The 18621-nt window shown below is 35.4% G+C and overlaps 1 long non-coding RNA gene across 2 annotated transcripts in view; it reads left to right on the forward strand.

Moving 5' to 3' along the window:
• LOC123619342 (uncharacterized) overlaps positions 1-17229 on the forward strand; it is a 92329-nt gene extending 75100 nt beyond the window's left edge. For both annotated transcript variants that reach the window (XR_006727918.2, XR_012504660.1), the window contains one exon: positions 13640-17229. This is a non-coding gene — a long non-coding RNA (uncharacterized LOC123619342). The remainder of the gene's footprint in view (positions 1-13639) is intronic.
• Positions 17230-18621: the final 1392 nt, after the last annotated feature.

Raw genomic sequence — 18621 nt, forward strand, 5'->3', positions numbered from 1 at the left:
GTCTTTAAATTTTTTTTGTCCTGAAGGATTGTTCAATTAATGTCAGATTACTGGCTGTTTTAAAAAAAGTAATTAAATGAGCCAATCATTTCAAATATATAAGTGAGAATATGATTTAGTTGATTTCACAGTTAACAATTTAACTTCAGTAAAAAGCGGTTCCTAGTTTTCTCCTTGGGCTTGTCTAACACAAGTGAATACCAGTTAAAGTACAATCTTTCCACTGAGGTTTAGACCATCATTTTTCTAATTATGGTATAAATACCTCAATGGAAAAAAAAACCCTTCATCTGCAAAGAAGTAATTCCCAACAGAAATCTTTTATATTGTAGAATACCAATTGTTATGCATTTCTCAATACCTTTGCCAAAGGAGGCATGCACCAGTCAGTACATTAAAATGATGGAGGTTAAGGGAAAGATAACTACACTGGGAACAAGTAAAAGCATTGAGTATATAACATAACTCATTTCACTTTATATAATCTTGATTTTACTTCACTAAGTTTGGAGTGTTTTAGAATCTGTTTTCTGCTATCGGGTAAAATTAAGTGAAGTTTCTCTATTTCATGAAGAATAATGCACTCTTACTCAATCCTTTTAGTTTGCTGTCTGTATAAAATGGATTTATTGCTTCATGATATCATTTGGGTGGCAATATAATCTAAGCCCCCCAGACTATTGGCTAGGTTTACATGTGATGATTTAACCAGACATTAATAAAGCCATTTCATTAACTAATCATAATGGCTCAATTATTTGTGTGGTGATTTGTAAAAATTAGTTAGTTGGCTGAAATGAATTGATTTCCATGCTGTAATCAATTTACCTCATTCATTTAGAGATAGAGCATGAGTTCTTCATTAGAATGAAGATATGTCAATTAATTTTATCAAATTACTTTGAATAATTACAAATACAATTTGTATTAAAAATATAAAGTCACATTCTAAATACAATAAGTATAAACAAAATTTATTGACTATTAGGTAAATGATGATTGAAAACTCCAAAAATAGTAATTATCATATATCTCTTCTTTTTTAAGTCAATGTTTGGCATGTCACCATTGCAGACAGTTATTAATTCAACTTACACATGCCACTGTACTGGGTACTATTCACAGGCAGTAAAACAAGATGATAATTGCCCCAAGATGTTTATTAGCTATGAAAATCACCGCTGACACAGACCTGAATGCCTCTTTATATCAAAATGCTGTTGTAACATCAGAGTTGGAAGAGAATTCATCTAGTCAAATTTCCTGCTTATTGTGGAAATCTCACCGGTAATTCCTGGAGTTACAAGACCCAGCCTTATCTCCTTGACCCAGATCATATCCAACTTCAATTCGGATACATAAACTGAGATACTGGCGTACATATGTGTATCTCTGGCATTTTGACCCTGGACATGTTCCTGAGAATTGATTGCAATTCAATCTCGTAACAGCTCCACCTTATTATAAGGCATAAATTCAACAATATACAATTTCACTTACTCTCATGACTATTTTTAGATTTTCAGATGCATGTAATATGTTTTAATTTTTTATTATTTACAATTATGCACTGAAGTTCCAATTGTAAATGCATGTAAGAAATCTTTCCAGAAGGTAAAAAGTTGAAGAAAAGCTAACTGATTGAAATATACTTATAATCCTCAGATACTCTGAATCTCAGAAAGGTCTAAGATCGATTTTTAAACTTTTTCCCCAAAGTTACTAATTTCGCTCACTCACACGTTTTTTAAAAGGGTGACAAAATAATTTATTAAGGATCTACTAACTGCTAGTCATTCTTACTTATATATTCTACTTAATGCTAGCAGAATTATGAGGAAGAATTTGTTACCACTCTTATATAAATGAAAATTGTTCAAAGAGGTTAAATTAATTATCTAAGGCAACATAGGGAAAAAAGATAGGTTATAATTCTTTGAATTCAAATCTAGTTGTCTTTTTTGTGTATCAGGGAGTGAGGTAAGATCGCTGTCCAATAGATAGCTTCACCTGTGCAATATGGGGTGGTGGGGAAAGAAAGTGAAATAACTTAAGGGAGTTTGCCTGTCCAGAGACAGAAACTAAACAACTAGCCAGCTGAGCATGTGCTATCGGGATAGGGTTGTCTAACTGGGGAGCAAGAAACTAGAAAGGATAAAATAGGGGTTTCACATTGATAAGTAAATGAGATGGAAGTCACAGTAATATTTGTAAGTGTTAGAGCAGAGATTCAAACCCAAGGCCTTCCTTTTTACCTCTAGGCTTATACATACCTTTGTTCATATTTTTTCTTATGTCTAGAATGTTATTTCCCTCCAGCTTTTCCTGCAAAATTTATCAAGTTCCCCTCTAAGGCAACTACTAAATGAAGCATTTCATAATCCACTTCCTTTTCCCAGCAGGTGGGATCTTTCAGCTATGGGATATGGTATTGAAAGGCATTAGTGCTGGGATACAGGAGAGTGTTGCAGCTCTGTAATGGGATTGGAGTTGCCTTTGGACATCTTCTTTGGCCAGCTCTCTTGATCAGCTTTTCTGAGATGCCAACAATGGCATCTGGAATGGTCCAGAATTCTTGCATTGACCCTAGGCTAACCTGGCAGAACCAAGAGAAGGTTGGGCGAATATCATCTGTACAGTCAACCATCAGAAACCAATGCAATAGCCTCACATCTCTTACTATATCTATTGCTGAATGTAAATGTTTGTATAATTCTTAGAGAGAGAAAAAGAATCAAAAGCTTTGTTGATTTGTGTCAGTTCACCTCATACTTTGATGTTAATATCTGTGCTCAAATGCACTCAGATTCCTGAATACTAATCTCATTTAATACTTACCTGAAAGAAGAAATGAGAAGGTGAGGAAAGGAAGTGTCATAAATACTCATCCAGATGCTCCTTTTGGCTCCTACATGGAAGGGTTAGTCCTGCACTATCCACTATGATAGCCAATAGCTAACTGTGGCTATTGAATGCATGAAATATAGCTACTATCAATTGAGATATGCTGTAAGTGTAAATTAAAGACTGGTTTCAAAGGCTTAGTATGAAAAAAGGAATGTAAAATACCTTATTAACCATTTTAATATTAATTACATGATAATATTTTTGATATTTTGAGTTAAATAGGTTATTAAAATTAATTCCACCTATTCTTTTTATATTTTTAATATAGCCACTAGAAAATTTTAAATTACATATGTGGCTCACATTTGTGGCTTGGAAACATTTGTATTGTGCAGTCCTAGTTTAAACTCTTGCAACTCAGTGTGGTTGAATGAGCAGCAACATTAACATCATCTGAGAGCTAGCTAGGGATTACACCAGATCTACTGAATCAGAATCTGCGTTTAGTATGACCCACAGGTGATTCCTTTGTACTTTAAAGCTTGAGAAGCACTGCTCTAGACACTGCACAAAGTGACTGATTTTTGCCTCAATTGTAAGTAATATGAAAAATTTTGTGCTGTGTGATGGTTAATTTTACATGTCAACATTACTAGGCTATGATACCCAACTGTTTGATGAAGTCTAGCTGTTACTGTGAAGGGTTTTTTTTTAATTGATGTATAGTTGATTTAAATATTATATAAGTTACAGGTATAGAACATAGTGATTCACAGTTTTTAAAGGTTGTACTCCATTTATAGTTATTATAAAATATTGGCTTTATTCCCTGAGCTGTACTTACTTACCCTTGTAGCTTATTTATTTTATACATAGTAGTTTGTACCTCTTAATTCCTTATCACTATCTTGCTTCTCCACCTTCCCTCTCCCCACTGGTAACCACTAGTTGGTTCTCTATACCTGTGAATCTGTTTCTTTTTTGTTATATTCATTAATTTGTTTTATTTTTTAGATTCCACGTATAAGTAACATTATACAGTATTTGTCTTTCTCTGTCTGACTTATTTCACTGAGCATAATATGCTGTAGGTCCATCCCTGTTGTTGTAAATGGCAAAAGTGCATTCTTTCTTATGGTTGAGTGATATTCCATTGTGTGTGTGTGTGTATCACATCTTTTTTATCCAGTCATCTGTTGATAGATACTTAGGTTGCTTCCATATCTTAGCTATTATAAATAATGCTGCTGTGAACATTGGGGTGCACATATCTTTTGAAATTAATGTTTTTGTTTTCTTCAGATATATACACAGGAGTGGAATTGTTGGGTTATATGGTAGTTCTAGTTCCATCTTTTTGTGCCATCTTCAATTTCTTTCAGCAGTGTCTTATAGTTTTCCAAGTACAGGTCTTTTACCTCCTTAGGTAGGTTTATTCCTAGGTATTTTATTCTTTTTGATGTAACTGTAAATGGGATTATTCCTTAATTTATCCTTTTGATATTTCATTGTTAGTATATGGAAATGCAAAAGATTTCTGTATATCAATTTTGTATCCTGCAGCTTTGACAAATTCATTTATGACTCTGGTAGATTTCTAGGGGCATTTTTATACAATTTTCTGTGTATAGTATCATGTCATCTGCAAACAGCAACAGTTTTACTTCTTCCTTTCCAGTTTGGATTCCTTTTATTTCTTTTTCTTGACTGATTGCTGTGGATAGAACCTCCAATAGTGTGTTAGATAAAAGTTACAAGAGTGGGCATCTTTGTCTTGTTCCTAATCTTAGAGGAAATGTTTTAAGCTTTATACCACTGAGTATGATGATAGCTGTGGGTTTGTCATATTTGGCCTTTATTATGTTGAGGTATGTACCCTCTTTACCCACTTTCTGGAGAGTTTTTATTATAAATGGATATTGAATTTTTGTCAAAGATTTTTATGTATCTATTGAGATGATCATGTGTTTTTTATTCTTCAATTTGTAAATGTGGTGTATCACATTGATTTGTGGATATTGAAAAATCCTTGCATCCCTGGGATGAATCCCACTTAATCATGGTGTGTGATCCTTTTAATGTATTGTTGGATATGGTTTGCTAATATTTTGTTGAGGATTTTTACATCTGTATTCATCAATTATATTGACCTGTAAGTTTCTTTTTTGTGATATCTTTGTCTGGTTTGGTAGCAGGCTAATGCTGGCCTCATAGAATGAGTGTGGAAGTGTTCCTTCTTCTGCCTTTTTTTTGGAGTAGTTTGAGATGTTAACTCTTCTGTAAATGTTAGGTAGAATTCACCTGTGAAGCCATCTGGTTCTGGACTTTTGTTTGTTGGGAGTTATTTATTACTGATTCAATTTCATTGCTGGTAATTAGTCTGTTCATATTTCTGTCTTGTCCTGGTTCACTCTTGGGAGATTGTACATTTATAAGAATTTGTTCATTTCTTCTAGGTTGTTCATTTTATTGACATATAGTTGTTCATAGTAGTCTCTCATGAGCCTTTGTGTTTCTGTGGTGTGAGTTGTAATTTCTCCTTTTTTCATTTCTGATTTTATTGATTTAGGCCCTCTTTCTCTTGAGTCTGGCTAAAGGTTTATCAATTTTGTTTACCTTTTCAAAAAACCAGCTCTTAGTTTCATTGATATTATCTATTTATTATTTTTATTTTCTTAATAAACATTTATTAAGAAATATTTATTATTTTGTTTCTTCTACTAACTTTGGGTATTATTCTTCTCTTTCTAGTTCCTTTAGGTGTAAGGTAACTGGATAAGGAAGATGTGGTGTGCATATACATACATACATACATACATACATACATACATACATACATACAATGGAATACTACTCAGCCATAAAAAAGAATGAAATAATGCCATTTGCCGCAACATGGGTGGACCTGGAGATTATCATTCTAAGTGAAGTCAGCCAAAAACAAGTACTGTTTTTGAAATCATATTTTGTACCTGATTGTTTTATGTATTCCTTAGCTGCTTATTATGGTTATAGATGATATTTTACTACTTTTCCCTTTTAACCTTCCTATAGCTTTGTGTGTGGATACTTTACTACCTTTATATTTGCCTTTACCAATGAGTTTTTTCCTTTTGTAATTTTCATGTTTCTGGTTGTGGCCTTTTCTTTTTTGCTTAGAGAAATCTCTAACATTTGTTTCTTGTAAAGCTGGTTTGGTGGTGCTAAACTCTTTTGGCTTTTGCTTGTCTGTAAACATTTTGATCTCTCTATCAAATCTGAACAAGAGCCTTGCTGGGTAGAGTTATTTTGGGTTGTAGATTTTCCCCTTTCATCACTTTAAATATATTCTGTGACTCTCTTCTGGCCTGCAGAGTTTCTACTAAAAAGTCAGTTGATAGACTTACGAGAGTTCCCTTGTATGTAACTTGTTGCTTTTCCCTTGCTGCTTTTAATATTCTTTATCTTTAATTTTTGCCATTTTAATTACAGTGTTTCTTGGTATGTTCCTCTTTAGGTTAATCCTGTTTGGGACTCTGTACATACTGCAGTTGGATGTCTGTTTCCTTTCCAAGGTTAGGGAAGTTTTCAACTATTGTGTCTTAGATATGTTCTTAGCCCCTTTGTCTCTCTCTTCTCCTTATGAGAACCCTATTATGTGCATATTAGTGTGCTTGATATTGTCCCAGAGGTCTCTTAAACTGTCTTCATTTCTTTTCATTCTTTTTTTTTCTATTCAGCATCAGTGATTTCCACTACTCTGTCTTCTAGCTCACTGATCCGTTCCTCTGTATCATTTAGTCTACTGTTGATTATTTCTAGTTTTTCATTTCAGTTATTGTATTCTTCATCTCTGGTTGTTTTTATATTTTCTAACTCTTTGTTACAAACTCAACTTCTTGCTCTGTGTATCCATTCTTTTCCCAAGTTCTTTGATCATCTTTACAGTCATACCCTGAATGCTTTCTCAGGTAGATTGCCTATCTCCATTTCACTTAGTTCTTCTTCTGGGATTTTATCGTGCTCATTCATTTGAAACTTGTTTCTCTGTTGCCTCATTTTACCTAACTTGCTGTTTTTATTTATATGTATCTACTAGATTGGTTACATTTCCCATCCTTGGAGAAGTGGCCTTTTCTAGGGTATGTCCTATGCATCCCAGCAGTGCACTCTGCTCTCATCACCAGATCTATATGCTCTAGGGGTGCACCCTATTGGGCTGCCTGGATCCTTTTGTTGTGGCAGGCTGACTACTGTGGGCAGTAGGCTTAGTTGGCCTCCAGTCCTATTGCTTGTCAGGCCCTATCTTATGTGGAGACTGCTGGCTGCTGATTGGCAAGGCCAGGTCATGATATAGCTAGCTGAAGAACCCTGGTGGGCTCTGAGGCTAATGCTGGCTCACTAATGGGTGGAGTTGGGATCCAGGTGACCCCAGGGCTGGTGCCTACCCACTGGTGGGTGAAGCTAGGTCCTGAGCCTAGGGCCAGTCCACTGGTGGGCAGAGCCAGATCCTTGGGTCTGGCTGCATGGCCCAGGAGTTCCAGAGCTGGTGTCAGACCACTGGTGGGTGGAACCAGTTCTTGACACAGCTGATTGCAGAGTCCAGCATGTCCTGACACTTGTGTTGGCCTGCTAGTGGGCAGGGCCAGGGCCCAGCCAGTCCCAGGCCTGCTGTTGGGTGGGCTGGGTCCACAGGCTATAGAGCTGTGTTTGTCATGTGACTGGTGTCCACCTGCAAGAGAGGGAGTCTAGAGCAAGCTCACTGGCAAGTAGGCCAGGAATTCTGGGCCTGGTGCCTTCCCACTGGTGGATAAAGCTGGTTTCTGGGGTCTCTGGCTGCAGGGCCCTGGGGGTCCTGTGTGTAGTGCCTGTGCACTAGTGTGTAACGCTAGGTTCTGGGCCCTCTGGTGGGCAGGGCTATGTCCATGGGCAGCTTTGGGCTCAAAGGATTGTAAGGCAGCCTGTCAACTGGTAGGTGGGGCTGTGTCCCAACGCAGTAAGTTTCTTGGCATGAGGCATCCCAGTACTGGTGCCTACAGGCTTTTGGGTTGGAGCAGGACTACGTCCTGAGGTTCATAAACTAGAGGGAGGATTCCAAAATAGAACCTGCCAGCAACAGTCTCTACATGTTAGAATGAGCTCCCACAGATGGCTGCCACCAGTGTCTATGTCCCCAGTGTGAGCTGCAGTTGCCTCCTGCCTCTCTGGGAGACTCTCCAGATCAACAGGTAGGTCTGACTCAGGCAGGCTCCTTTCAAATTACTGCTTCTGCCCTGGATCCTGGAGCATGTGAGATTTTGTGTGCATCCTTTAAGAGTGGAGTCTATTTCCCCCAGCCTTCTGGGACTCCCAAAAGTAAGTCAAAAAGTAAGTAAGGCCTTCAAAGTCAAATGTTCTGGTGACTTGTCTTCCCAGTGCAGAATCCCCAGTCTGGAGAGCCCATTGTGGGGTTCAGACCCCTCACTCCTTTGGGAGAACCTCTGCAATTATGATTATGCCCCCATCTATGGGTCCCCACCCAAAGGTATGGGGCTTGACTATATTGCAACTCCACCCATCCTACCCGTATCATCTCATTATGGCTCCTCCTTTATTTCTTTTAGTTGTAGAAGGTCTTTTCTGGAATGGCTTTTTCATTGATGGATATTACATAAATAGTTGTAATTCTGGTGTGCCTATGAGAGGTGAGGTGTGTCTTTCTACCATCTTGGCTGATCTCCTGTGAATGTATTTTTTTAGTAATGATTAATATTTACAATCAATAGACTTTGAGTAAAGCCAAATTACCCTGGATAATGTGGATAGGCCTCATTCAATCAGTTGAAGATCTTAAGAGCAAAACTGAGGTTTCCCAAAGAAGAAGCCATTCTGCCTTAGATTGCAACATAGAAGAAACCTTGCCTGAATTTCCTCCCTGCTGGCATGTAGATTTCAGACTCAAGACTGCAACATTAACTGTTACCTGAATTTCCAGTTTCCTGCTTGCCCTACACATTTCAGACTTGCCAGGACCCACAGTAGTATGAGTCAAATTAAGTTCCCCCTCTATTTGCCTAGAGAACCCTGACTAATACAGGCTGCTTCACTTATCATGGTCCTAGGTACCAAATCTCAAGTGTGTTGTTTTGCTTCACTCTTTAGTTCTGGCATATCGCTCACCTGGATTTTTAATCAAGTCTCATTCCTTTATCTTGTTCTACACTAGAGTTGGATTCTTGACTTCCCCAAAGATAATTAGTGTTAAAGGGTAATTTCAAAAATATAAAATCATGATTTATACAAATATAAAATAAACACACATCAAAGGTTTTATTTAACTCACATTAATGATTGAAAAAGTAAGATACTGGTTCAAAGGAGAATCCAAATAATCAGCACATGTATAGGTAATCAAATGGATTTCCTGAAAGATGCAAAACTGAGCAGTACTTACAGGGAAATAAAATGTGCTGTGTGGAATCATCTTTTTTTCAATCAGTTGCATCCCCAACCAGAAAAAAAACTCATTTGCATCTCTCTAGATAAAAAAATAGTTTGCATTATTATCAGTTTTCTACAATGTACAGGATTATAACATAGCCCAAAGAGATTGCAAAGCATAGATCTTAATAGAATAGGATAATCCCTGGAGGTCTGCTAGACAACATCTAGCATTCCATTGAAAGGACACCTAGTAATCTTTTGCCTATTTTTTTAAAGTGTTTCACAATTTTTACAGAACATCCTGTTGATCAAGCAATATTAAGTTTGTTAAACTTACTGCAGTATAAGAGAAAACTTCCTTGACTGTTTCAAAATGGAGAAATTAAGGAAGGGTGTTTATAGGGTCATTAGGGGTTTAGAGCCTGGAATGGATGATTTTAAGGTGATTTTCAAAACAAGAATCTGCTACAGGTTGGGCAGAGTTTATGATGGAATGGCTTGGGATTGGTGAGCACAGCAAGGATGAGAATCTTGAAGTGAATCTTGACAATCTGACTATTTTAGTTGGCTTATCTTCTAAGAGCAAGTATTTCCTGCAGTGAATAGCTAAATTTTTATGCCTAGTCCTAGTTTAAGGACCGGAAAGCATTCCTGGTGTCAGTATTACTTAACAGAGGGACAGGAAAAATACGCCAGAGATAGGAAATTACATTGGTTTCAGTTCTCACGAGTATCGGATACCCAATTATGTGTATACATCCTTGCTTTATTTGCCTATTTTCAAGCAAAAATGCCTGCTCTGGCTTTTAATACTTGAACACACTCCATTCTAAAATGGTTTCTTGCTCTGTGTTGGGATACACTCAGAACCCCATAGTTGGTATAAGGATTATTTTAAGCTGAAGACATTTGAGATTCAACAGATACAGAAAGGAGGCATCTCAGTATTTCCCGTATCTGACTAAAAGCAGAAACTTCTGAGAAATGAAGACTGCCATAAATTCCCTCTTGGAGGGAGGCTTCTACTCCCAGGAGAGAGCGACCAAGAGTAAACCTACCATAAATCTCTCTGGGCGAGTTTCATGACCACAAAGAGGACAGAAAGACCACTCACAGCTGCATAAACAAAATTATCACAAACTTTCTTATCTCTTATTTGTTCTTCTAAAACTCATTTATCTTTCCTAAAGAAACCTATTTGTTCTTCCCATAGAAGCCCTTTCCCCTCTTCCTTTCCCCTACTAAGTTAGGTATATAAGCCCCAAATTCTAACTACCCTTTGAGTGCATCAATAAGCACTCCCTCATCTATGCACTTTGCACATGTAAATAAACTCTGGTTTTTTTCCTCTTGCTAATCTGTCTTTTGTCAGTTTAATTCACATGTCCTCAGACAGTAAGCTCAAGAGGGTAGAGCAAAAGTTTTTCCTTCCCTACACCTGCAAACTGCAACGTGCTGTTACCTATATTGTATGAACCTACCTTTCTCTTAAAATTCTAAGAAACTTTTTTGAGTAAATGTGTGCTTTGTGAATTCTTACTCCTGCAAAGAAAGAAATTAAAATTAAACGAGTTTGAACTTTTTCATTTACCCTATCTCATACTTGTAGTTATATCTACAGGTAAACCTGTCTACAAATTTTCTTAGGCAATTAAATTTGCAATTGCTTCTCAGTTCTGTGGTGCTCTAGAAAACAAATCTATCTTAGCTGCACTTTTAGGCTAAATTCTCTAAAACATCACCTGAGGAATTTGTATAAAGTGCAAATTCCTGTGTCCCTCCTCCCTTCTCCATATATTCTGATTCACTAAGCAGGAGTCCAGGGGTTAGAATAAGCCCCCACAGGTATGAAATTTAAGCATGCTACACTTTAGAAAGGCTACCCTAAAAAATACCAAAAATAACTAGACCAAATCTAGACATTTGGAAAAAAAAGTCATCTTTTTTTTAAAATCTCATTTGATGCTCTTTTGAAATATTGGGGAAATTTATAATATGGTTGTAACCTTGGAATAAAATTTTTTCAGATCAGCATTTGCTATATTCACATTAACATCTTTTTGAAATACTAAAGTGGCTATAGCTAATCCTGGTTTGGAATACATACCTGTTTAATTTTATATTCACGACATAAAAGCATCTTGCCTATAGACCTGCTGAAACGGGAAACCAAGTTTATCACTTTATGTCAAGGTGCTAAAGAAAAGGTGTTTTTTTTGTAATGCCAATGAAAGAAAATATACATTTTTTTTTGTCATGTAAAAGTTGGTGTACATATATTTTACTAACTCTTTCTGACAATAATGCCCCTTCCTTCTTCTTTGCTTGGTAATTCTTTCAAAAGTCACCTCCTGCTACCTTCTTCTTTGACTTTCATTCCCTTTCTTTGTTTCATCATAATCACTTCTTTATTTGTACTTTTTCATAGTACTCTGTGTTTGCATTATATATTTTATATTGTAATTAATTTGTTATATGTCTGCCTTCCCTGCTAGACTGTAAACCTCTCCAGGGCAGAAATCATGGTATAATTATTTTTGTGACCTCAGTCCCTAACTTATTATTCCATTCAGGAGACATTTCATGATTTGATATCTCTATACATAAGCATCTCTACGGAACGCCAAACCAGCTTTGTGAATATAACCCTGGACTTCATCAGGCACCTTCCCTTAACAATGATAAGCTAAAGATCTTTGCATCCTAATAATTTCTGTTGATGACTGGATATGTGACTGTTTCATTGCTAGACTTCTTTGAAAATTGGTAAATTCTAAAAGACAATTAAGTTCCTGTTTTCAGATTGTAAGTTACTAATGAAGAAAATAAACAAAACAAAAAGCACCATATAACAACTACCTAAAATAAAGGGATGATTGAGTGAATCATTTGTTTTCTTCTTGCTAATAAGAAGGTGTTCAACAATATGGTGTTTCTGTCAGCTTAAATTTTCTAAAGGCTGCTTTGTCTGATTCTGCTGGCTAATGTTAGTGTTCATAAATTAGGCAGTGCTATTGTTGCTAGGGAACATAGTTACCTTCTGTTACTCCAATCAATTTTAGAAAAATAACCCATCCAGTATTAAATTTTACTTGTGAATCCATGTTCTACACATTTCAAGCTGAATAAAATCATAATAAATACTATGTAAAACATTATGATTGTGACTAGTATATTTCAGGATGTGTGAGTCTGCATTACTCGGTCGTCACTCCAATTTACTGCTACATTATGTTATGGGAGAGGTCAACCAGGAAATGGGCCAGGGCTTTTTAAAAATCCAGTGTTCAGCCAATTCTATTAGTTCCAAGTGCTTTGCTCTTTTCCTCTGTGAGGATATATCAGCTTAGCATAATAAGTCCAGTTTTCAAAAAGCTGCATTTGATTTATTTCTTTTGGAAATTCAGCTTTCAGCCTGAAAAAAAAAATAAGGTGCTTATATTTAAATACCCTACACCAAACTGGCAGGTAGAATTATGGAATCAGAAAAGACTTCTCTTGGAGCCTGATTACTGAAGCACATTTTAAATAATAAACTGTGAAGGAGAATTAACATTTTCTTCCCATTATCTTGATGTCAAGAAGTAAGGGTACAGAATCTTAGGGGACCAAATACTCTGATTTCTTGAAAGCCTGCCTTAGAGGCTTTAATGCAGTCATTACTTCACAAGTGTGACTTCAAGTGTATATGATTCAAGAATTTAAAAAAGGAGTAGGCAGTTTTAAAATGTATCAATCAAGGAAGTAGCAAAATACTTGTCATTAAAGAGATAATCAGCATTGCAAAAACTGGCTTATGACATGCACAGAAATCCTATGCTATGGCCAAATAATATCATTGCCCAAACTGAACCCACTAGCATTTTTTTTTAATTCTCTGAAATTTAAAAGATAGTATTAAAGGATAATTTTACATGACTTTCATTCAAATGTAAAATGAACATGTGTTGAAGATTTTATTTAACTAATAAAAGAGAGCCAGAAAGATGTTATTGATTCAAAGGCAAATTTGAAGGATAGAAATAGCTTATGAAATGGATTTACAAATAGCTTTAAAACTGGCTTTTTCCACAAGGAGAGGGAAATCAATTGTCTCTCCTCTGGACAGAATTCACTTGCGTATGGAAAAATCATTTGCAGTGTTTTCAGTTATCTACAACTTAGAACTGTAAAATAATTCAAAGACAATAAAAAGTAGAGATGATGCTGATGGGTAAACTCAATAGGATACCCACCAATATTTTTTTTCCTGACAATAGAATCTGTATATGCAAGAAATGGTTACTTTCATTAAGGTGATTTAAGTTTTCCCTTCTTCAAACATAGTCTTATAGATTGCTATTGTAATTCATAATTTTATTGTTAATTTGTGTGTGTGGTTAATTTACAGAACATGCTCCAGTTCTTCCTGTGAGTGAATTGAAGACTAACTAGGAGAGCTTCTTATAATCCTTTAAAGAAGAACATTTTTGTGGTAGGTGGAATTCTAAGATGGCCCCTAAGATTCCCACCCTTTGGTGTGCACACCCTGTACAATAACTTCCCCTTGATTGTGGGCGGGCTCTGTGAATATGATGGCAAAGGGATTTTGCAGATTTTGCTTCTGAGTTAATCAAAATAAAAATTATCCTGAGTAGACCTGACCTAATCAGGTTAGCCGTTAAAGGAGGTAAGAAGCAACTGTTGACCTTGAAGACAGTAGTATATCTAAGTTGAAAGTGTTTTCCTTAAAATGTATATGGTCCTTACAATAGAATATTATTAGGCAATAAAAAGGAATGTGGTACTGATACGTGTTACAACACAGATGAACCTTGAAAACGGCATACTAAGTGAAAGAAGCCAGCCACAGAAAGCCATGTGTATAATTTCACTTAGTCATTTATATGTAATATCCAGATAGGCAAATCCCTAGAAATAGAAAGTAGGTTAGTGTTTGTCAGACACTGGGGAGAGGTAAATGAGGAGTGACTGCTAATGGATACAGGGTTTCTTCTGGGGGTGATGAAAATGTTCTCAAATTAGATTATGGTGATGGATAGTTGCACAGCTCTGTGAATATATTAAAGAACACTGAATTATATAATTTAAATGGGTGAGTTTTATGATATATATATATATATAAAATATCTCAATACAGCTGTTAAGAATGTATAGAGGTAGGCAGGAATTTGATTCTGTCTAATTAAATATAGTGAAATATAATTCTCCTGAAGGACAATTTTTAGAAAAGTTATAAATATTGATTCAAACATTAACCAAATTTTTAAAGAGCTTTTTGTTTGTTTCTCATATTTGTTTATTTAAATTTTTACATGAAAAAAATATGATTACTGGTGAATTCCATCAAACATTTAAGGAAGAAATAATATGAATTCTACAAAAACTCTCCCAAAAAATGGAGGGGAGGTACTTCTTTCCAATTCATTCTGTGAGGCCAGCATTACTCTGATACCCAAACCAGACAAAGACATTAGAAAAAATGAAACTACTGACCAATATCCCTCATGAGCCTAGAAGCACAGTCTTAAACAAAACTTCAGCAAATTGAATACAACAATATATAAAAAGGATAACATATCACAACAAAGTTGGGCTTATCCCAGGAATACAAAGTTGATTTAACAGTCAATAGAAATCAATGTAACACCTCATACTAACAATTTAATACACACACAAACATACATGATCTCAATAGATCCAGAAAAGTCATTTGACACAATTCAACATCCATTCCTTATTTTTTAAAACTCTCAGCAAAACGGGAATCAAAGGAAGCTTTCTCACCCAGATGAAGAACAACTATGAAAAACATAGGTAGTATCATATTTAATGGTGAAAAACTGAATGATTTCCCCCTAAAGTCAAGTATTAGACAAGAGTGTTCATTCTTACCACTTCTTTTTGACATCATACTAGAGGTTCTGGCCAGTGCAGTCACGCAGAAGTGAAGGAAGGAAGGAAGGGAGAGAGTGAGAGAAGGAAGGAAGGAAGGAAGGAAGGAAGGAAGGAAGGAAGGAAGGAAAGAAGGAAGGAAGAAAAGGCATCTGTACAGGAAAGAAAAAAGTCAAACTGTCTTTATTCATAGACAACATGAAGTCTATGTAGAAGATCTGATAGAATCCACAAAAAAACTGTGAGTTTATCAGGTTGCAGGCTATAAGATCAATATACAAGGAGCAATTTTATTTTTATATGTTAGCAATGAACAATCAAGAATTTAAATTTAAAGATCAATGCCGTTTGTGATAGCACTTAGGGATCAAAAGCACTTAAGGATAGTACTTAGGCATAAATAGGAATAAAGCTGACAGAATATGTGCAAGACCGAAAACTACAAAACATGGCTGAGATAATTGAAGACCTTTAACTAATACACCCTGTGCCTGGGTTAGAAGGCTCAATATTTTAAAGAGGTCAATTCTCCCAGAATCTATAGATTGGTTCAATGCAATCTTAATTAAAATCCCAGTTGCTTTTCTGAAGAACTTGACAGGTTGATTCTAAAATGCATATAAAAATGCAAAAGACCTAGAATAGCCAAAACAACTCTGAAAAAGAACAAAGTTGGTGACTAATGCTATCTGATTTCAAGTCTTATTATAAAGCTACAGTAATTAAGACAATGTGGTATTGGCATCAAGATAAACAGATCAGTGGAACAGAATAGAGTCCAAAAATAAACCCACATATATGAACAACTGATTTTTGACAAAAGTGCAAAGGCAATTCAGTGGAGAAAGGATTTTTTTTAAATAAATGATGCTGAAACAAGTGGTTATCCATATGCAAAAAATCCCCAAACCCAAAACTTCAATCTAAACCTCACACCATACACAAAATTGAACTCAAAATGGATCATAGACCTAAATGTAAACCTAAAGCTATAAAGCTTTTGAAAGAAACATATGAGAAAATCTCTATGACCTTTGGTTAGGGAATAGTCTCTTAGATACAACACCATAAGCACAACTCAGAAAAAAATAAAAGACTTCATGGAAAATAAAAACTTTTGCTCTTCAAAAGAGACTGTTAAGAGACTAAAAAGACAAGCTACTGGGAGAAAATATTTGCAAAGCATATTTCCCATAAGAGACTTACATCCAAGATATATAAAGAACACTCAAAACTTAATAATAAACAAACAATCCAATTGAAAAAAAAAGCAAGAGATTTGAGCAGACATTTCACCAAAGAAGACACATGGTTCACAAATAACCACATGAAAAGATGGTCAACGTCAGTAGTCATTAAGGGTTTTATTGCAAATTAAAACCACAATGAAATACCACTATGTACCTATTAATGTGATATGTATTGGCAAGGATGTGAAAGAACTGGAATTCTCATAACCCTGATGATGGAAATTTAAAATGATACAGCCGCAAATGAGTTTGGCACTTTCTTAAAAAGTTAAATGCACAGATGCCATATGATCCAGATATTCCATCTCTCGGTATTTACCCAAGATAAAAGAAAGTGTGTGTTCTTACAAAAATTTGTACATGAATGATTATAGCAGCTTTATGTGTAGTAGCCAAAAAGTGGAAACAACTCAGATATCCATCAACAGGTGAATGGACAAATTTGTATATATTCGTACCATGGAATACTACTCGTTAATAAAAAGAAACGAACTGTTGCTGTAACAAAATGAATGAATCTCAAAAGAATTTTGCTGAGTAAAAGAAGCCAACCCAAGAAAAGCTATCATGATTCCATTTATACAAATCTTAAGAAAATACAAACTGATCTGTATTGACAGAAAGCAGGTCAGTACTTGCTTGAGGAAGGGGAGAGTAAAGAGGGGTAGGAGAGAGGGATTACCATGGGGCAAGAGAACATTTGCCGGGTGATGGATATGTTCACCATCCTGATTGAGGGGATGGTTTCACATGTGTATATGTATGTCAACATTTAACAAATTGTATGCTTTAAAGATGTACAGTTTATATCATTTTCTTCAATAAAGCTGTTTCAAAAAACCTCACTGAGTGAAAAGTGTAATTATCTTCACCATCCTTATTGGCATCTGCTGTAATAAAAATCTTATTTTACAATGGTCTGTTGATCACAAGGCAAAGTGATTTTTTTTTCTTCTTCCTTGGAATAGCTGAACATATAGGAGAATCAATAAATTAGGAAACTTTAAACATAGAGCCACAGGCCTTAAAGAATTTTAACCTGGAATATTCCTTGTGTTAATGATGATATTAATGTAGTTAAATTGAGCAAAACATTCCTAATCCTGAAAGCTTAAAATTAGGGTTCTTATCAAAATACACATACATGATGTCAGTGCAAATCCCCCAACCATTTATGAAGTTATTTTGACATATACCAATCTATTTTTCCATTCAGACATTTTAAGTAAGCCCTTTTAGTGTGGGGAGGGTTGTAACTTTTTCTATGAGGTGAATGGAAGCTATTCCATGGCTACATTTCCTACTAGCAAAGAAAAGAATTTTGACGGCAAATGGATAATTCAAGAAAATACGTTTCATTTGGTAAATGAATATCAGATTAGTAGGGTTTAATATGGATGTTTATCTTTGACTTTATTCCTCTTTGATTCTAACATTCTCAATATAAAGTTTAGCATTTTAGTCGTGATTCTACTTCAGGCTAATTATCTAGGTTGCAGAGTTCATGATTGATTGTCCTATTCAATTACTGTATTGTGCTAGTAGTGAGTATATTGCAGAAGTAACCAATCACACAGCTCTTATGTATTCAACAGCTTACAAAGGGGGGCTTCCTAATTTTTTAGGCAGGGAATACTTAAGAGCAATTTTTCTCTGGAAGCCCTGAAATATGGTGCTTTGGAGAGGTGGGAATAAGTGATCTCAAATTTAGACTTATGTTTTCCTGTATATTTAAGGGTTACATGAATAAATTACATATATTTAAAATCCAGGAAATATGGGGTTAGAAAACAGTCAGTGTGAGTACATACTTAGGAATTGATAGTGCTTTTTAAATTTTTATTTTTCCTTCCAGTTTCATTGAGATCTAATGGACATACAGCACTATATAAGTTTAAGGTGTACAGCATAATGATTTGATTCACATACATCATGAAATGATCACCACAATAAGTGTAGTGAACATCCATCATCTCATAGATACAACATTAAAAAAATAGAAAGAATATATTTTTTTCTTGTGATTAGAACTCAGGATTTACTCTCTTAACAACTTTTATATATAACATACAGCAGTATTAATTATATTTATCATGTTATACATTATATCCCTAGTATTTATTTATCTTATATCTAGAAGATTTTACCTCTTGACTACCTTCAGCCAATTCCCCCTCCTTCTACCCCTAACCCCTCTCCTCTGATAACCACAAATCTCATCTCTTTT

Source organism: Camelus bactrianus, chromosome X, assembly GCF_048773025.1.
Source record: "Camelus bactrianus isolate YW-2024 breed Bactrian camel chromosome X, ASM4877302v1, whole genome shotgun sequence".
Lineage (NCBI taxonomy): Eukaryota > Metazoa > Chordata > Mammalia > Artiodactyla > Camelidae > Camelus > Camelus bactrianus.